The following is a 5,564-nucleotide window of genomic DNA, read 5'->3' as shown; positions in this document are numbered from 1 at the left end:
GGAGGAAAAGCATTTTGATAAATCTATAAGCCTGCATTGGGAGAGGTTTGGGCACCAACAGTGATTTCCTTCTGATCAATGAGGTCTTGCACATAGTCTTTCAGTTTCATGCATCTGAGGGTGGTGTGACCGTTTACCCTATGGAACTTGCAATACTCATTGTCCTTGTACCATGTAGCTTTGGATTGGCTTGGATCAATTTGCTGGGTAGGAGGAAATTTGATGAGGTTTTCCTTAGCCAATTTCTCAAAAATAACATCCAATGGCTCACCAAGGGGTGTATAGTTTCTAGGTGCAGGTTAGAATCTGGGCTTTTGCCCTGCAGCTACATTGATGGCATTAGCTTGATTGTTAGACCCGTGAAAGTTGGGTCTTGTATTGTGGTTTTGATAGCTTTGGTTATTTCGTTGTTGGTAATTGGTAGCTTGTTGGTTGTTTGTTTGATATGGTGGGTTAGACTGGTTTTGAGAAGGACCAACGATATTCACATGTCTAGTGTCAGTAACCCCATCTGTTGCAACATGCTTGTTTTTGTTCCAATACTTAGACTTGTCATTGGAATGTGATTGATTTTGGTTGGCCTCTTTGTAAATCTTTACCACACCATCTTTGATGAGTCCTTGCTCAAGGATCATTCCTTTCTCTTTGATATCCTTATAGGTCTGCAAACAGTTCATGGTCATGTGGTGAGCCAAGCTAGGATGTGCATTATCAATAAAAATTTTCACCACATGGCATTCTAGCAAGGTGCAGGATATGCGGGTGGTAAGGGTTTGCCATCTTTGCAGGTATTCGGCAAGGCTTTCTCCACCTTTTTGCTTGGTGTGGACAAGATCAACTATTGATAGCTCTGTTTCAACAAGATGGGCATATTGGGCTACAAATGCCTCAGATAATTCAGCAAAGTTTTTAATTGTGCCATAGGGGATTCTATAAAACCATTCAAGAGCTGGTCCAGCCAAGCTTTTTGGAAAAAGGCGCAAGAGGAAGACATCATTGTATGCCACGTCCTGGCAATGCATGTAAAATTCTTTGATATGTGTGACAGGGTCTCCTTTTCCTCTGAATTTTTCAAATTTAGGTACCTCAAAGTGTTTGGGAAATGGTGTCGTGGTAATGGCTCTGTCAAATGGGTAAGGACACACATTCTCAAACTTGAATGTCTTTGGATCATTCCCTTCTTGGATGGCTTTCAGAGCTGTCTTCATTTGCTCCCACTCTGAATTGATAGGTGATGGTTGGGGTGCCCCCAATGTAGGAGTGCCTTGAGGTAGGTATGTGCTGGATGGGGCCATTGAATATGGATGGTTATGAGAGATTTTCTGATAGGGATTGTACATTGTTTGGGCAGCTGCATGGTGGATGACGGGTTGTTGAGGGGGAGGTGGCGCATATTGCTGCATGTGCTGCGAGGCTTGCTGTTGATATGGGATTTGAGGTTGGGATTGAGGAACATAAGCTGGTTGTGGGGTAAATGGATTGCTTTGTGGAGGTAAGGTATAAGATGGTTGTGAGGCTTGGGGAAAGGATCGGAGGGCTTGTGGGGTTTGACCAATATATGTGGGTTGTGCCCCCATTTGGGATGGCATCTGCAAATAATTGGTGGTTGGCTGGGGTGGTGGATTACCTCCTAGAAGTGGCATTGAAAAGTAGTTGGTAATTGGAGGTAATGGATTAGTTGGTGGTGGAGGTGGTGGGAATTGAAAGCTTGGGAACAGAACTGATGGGGTTTGATAGCTTTGTGGCTGGATTTGGAAGCTTGGTAGAGTGGTGGTGGGAGCTGGGGTCACTTGGGAGCTTGGTAGAAGATTGGCAGTAGCTTGTGGGTTTTGATAGCTTTGTGGAGTGAAGGTAGTAGCTTGTGGATTTGTGGCTGGTGGTATTGAGCTCCCGAGACCTAATGGAAATGATGGGATTGTGCTTTGGGCTATGGTGAACAAGCTGGGGGCGATGAAAGGTTGATTACTTGGCCCCATGGGTGGCATCCCTGTTGTATATTGCTGAGGTTGGCCAAAGATGCTAGCACTAATTTGGGAGATGGGTGGATTTGGAAGGCTAGGTGTGGGAGCAGCAGCAATAGTGAAGGGGGTGAACGGTGAGATGTTTTGGGTAAAGGGGGTTTGGAGTGGAGAGGTATGAACCAAGGATGGAGTGGTGGTGGCTGGGTTGGCTTGCGGCATGGAGATTTCAACTTGGGTGGATGATGGTATGTTTGGGTCTGTTGGGTCATATGGAGGCTCTTTTTTTGGAATATATTGAGGATAATTTGGATCATAAGAGCCTATGGGTGGTGGCAGCTGCCCAAACAACGGGTGAGATGGATCTGATAATGGAGGGGGTCTTCCAAAGTCAAAGGTTCCTACATTGTCCCTCCGAAAATTAGCCATGATTGTCTCTTTGTTTTTGTCTATAATGGCGTTTACCAATACTGCATTTCCTGGTTGGTTCATGAAAGCTTCAATGTCAGTAGGTGATGGCATAGCTTGCTCTAGGCTGAAGGATGGCTGAGTGCTCAAGGGGGGTGAGGCTATTCGATCCAAATGATAGGGCTCCATTGTTTCTTTCTTCTTGACTAAGCGAGTGACGGGTGGCATGAAAAATGCTCCTAGGGATGAGATGCAATAATGCTGATGGATGCAAAAGGGGGAAGGCTTTTCTATGCAAATGATTTCCTAGGTTGAGGCAAAGCTATATGACAAAACCTAAGGAGGATTGGGTTGGGGATTCTAACTTCAAAGATATGTTGTCAAAGTAAAAAAGGTTTGCTTTCCTATGTGCAAGCTTGGTGGTGATTGTGTCAACTTAAGGATAGACTGATGATCCTTTAGGAAGAACACGAGATTGACCACTTGCGACTCCCAACCTTTAGCTCAACGTGATGAGGGATAACAAGTGACAAAGCTAGATTACCCTAGACAAAGCTATGTCAAAGGGATAACCTTGGTGAGATTGGTGGATTTGAAAGATTTTAGGAATGGCAAACTTTTAGCAAGGTGACAACAATTTTGAAAGCTTAGATATGCAGAATTTTGATTACTAGCTAGATGGTATGATTCTAAATGAGATGGATGAGCTAATAATGCTTAAGGGGATAAGCTAAGATGGCTGGCTTTTCTACAAAGATGACTCTAGAGTGAAGATTATCCAAGAAGATGTGGAGAAACAAGGGTGTCTAATCATAGAAATCATGCCTAGTTGGTAAGGCATAAGCAGGATTAACTCCTGGATGTTGGCTAAATTTGATGGTGCGCTCTAACCAGGCCTCTTGAAGTGCTTCGTCAATAGCTTTGTCCTCTGCTTTGTGGAGTTTGGAAATTCGTGGGCTTGGTGTTATTTCTTTTCTCTTGGCTGAAAGTTCTTGGTATGCTAGAGATGACTTGAGTTTGACCTTGTGAAACTTCTGTTTGGGTTTGGGTTGTTCCGACATAAATTCCTGAATCTGCTTGGCTTTGAGAAAAATCTCAGTTGTTTTGCTTCAACTTGTTCAACTTCCAAAATAGGCAGTGACTACGCTAAGTGTGCCCTAAGCTAGGATTGACCATGTTTGGCAAACATTCATTCAACAAGTAAAATAAAAATAAGCAATAGATAGGAACACCCAGATAGAAGTTTGTGGTTCTCAGAATGTGATACTTGCGTCAAGGAGTGTGTATGTTCTACAAATGTTTCGATCAGTCACTCCAAACACATTAACATCCTAGATGGTTTTCTGCAAGGCTGACAATTGGTTTAGCTAGGGAGTCCTCAATATACGCAAGGTACGTGAGGCCCAAATCCGTAGATGAGACCAAAAGGATGTCACACAGCCGAGAGGAGCGGTAACCCACTTCTCCTCTTTCACTTCTCAAGGGTATAAAGTTCCTTGAGGCTTAGCCCAAATGAAAAAATCTTGATCCCAAGAGAGGTGTCTTTCGATTCACCTCCCGATTCTTATACTCCGCCGGAGCACTAGAGTTGAGGTCGTCCAAGGGGTGATGAAATCCCCAAGCAGGCCTCCTAAAAAGAAACAAGGTTTTGGATCCTAATCTTATGCACCCAAGATGGCCTCGAAAGACAATAAGGGGAGAGAAGACTCGGATGACCTTGGGCTAAAAAACACACTTGTTCTTTTACCAATTGACTCTTATGTGTGCTAATCTAGACTTTGCAAGCACTCATGTTTAAGAGACAATGTTCAATTCCAACTTGAAGTGCCAACAAAAGTAAATCGATCGAAGAATGCAAACAATAAGAAGAGTTAGGGTCAACAAAAGCAAACTCGCGTGCCCGGAGGCCCTCCACGTCAAGTATCGATTAATTTTCTTTAAGGCATTCAAGATTGAGTGTGAGTTTGTTTTAAGCCCAAAACAAAAGTGTGTGAGATTCGATTTCAAGCGCGCGCCCGGAGGCTCTCCACGTCAGTTGTTGTTCAATTTTAGTGCCCAAACTTGAAGTGTGATCGATTTAATCTAGAGTTTTGGCCATTTAAGAATTTTGATAAAGTTAAAGCAAACGTTCAAAGACCAAGTGAGTGAGTTAGATTGTGAAACATTTAACACCTTTTTCAAGTAGACCCATCCCCATAAATGGCGCTGAGATTGCAACCAATGGTTAATATTTGATGGGTGATTAGAAAAGAGGTGAGTCCAAGGAACTACTCAAATTGATTTTTGTAAATTTGTATTTTAACTTAACAAAGTTTCTTAAATGTCCAAAAATCAAACTTTACCTAGATTGCATGTGAAAAAGAGATTTGTTTTGTTCAATTTTAGAAGCTCCAAATGAAGTGTTTGATATTGTAATGGTTAATTGATCCTTGGCATTCAAGATTGGATTTTTTGTTTTAAGCATGCATTCCAAAGAAAGTTGATTTTAATCCATGACATTCAAGAGTGTGTTTTGAGCAACATTCATTCAATGGAAAATGTGTTTAACCATTCAAGTTCATTTTTTTTTTTTAGCAACATGCATTCAAAGACAAATGGTTAAACATTCAAGTTCATTTTTTTAGCAACATGAAAACCTGCAAGAAACATGGTTAGTGGTTCCATATGTGCTCCAACCTGCAATGAGACAAAAAAAAAGCAATTTAGTTAGTTAGCCAAAATCTTCAAAAATGAGAGCTTAACTATGGGAAATAAAATTTTAACTTTTTTTGTTGTTTTTTCTACGCGTAAAAATGCTTAAAATGATCTAAATCCTACGGAACCACTAAAAGTCAAATTTTGATTTATACTCTTCTTTTTTTTTTTTTTTTTTTAAGCTACAAAGTGCAGAAATAATAAAGCAAAAATGGAACATAAGCAAGCAGAGAAGACAGTCTGTCAAAATATGAAGACGCTGAAATACAGAGACGCCAAAATATGAAGAGGACAAAATAGATTTGCAGCACAGAACACAGGTGAGACGCCGATTTGTGCAGATGCGGATTTTCGCAGACGCGGATTTTCGCAGACGCCGATTTGCGCAAATGCAGATTTTCGCAGATGTCAATTTTCGCAGACGCGGATTTTCGCAGATGTCGATTTTCACAGATGTCAATTTTTGCAGACGTCGATTTTCGCAGACGCGGATTTTCGCAGATG

This window comes from Cupressus sempervirens, chromosome 8 (genome assembly GCF_028749045.1).
Source record: "Cupressus sempervirens isolate cs-2001-9-10 chromosome 8, ASM2874904v1, whole genome shotgun sequence".
Taxonomy (NCBI): domain Eukaryota; kingdom Viridiplantae; phylum Streptophyta; class Pinopsida; order Cupressales; family Cupressaceae; genus Cupressus; species Cupressus sempervirens.
This window is presented reverse-complemented; position numbering follows the sequence as displayed.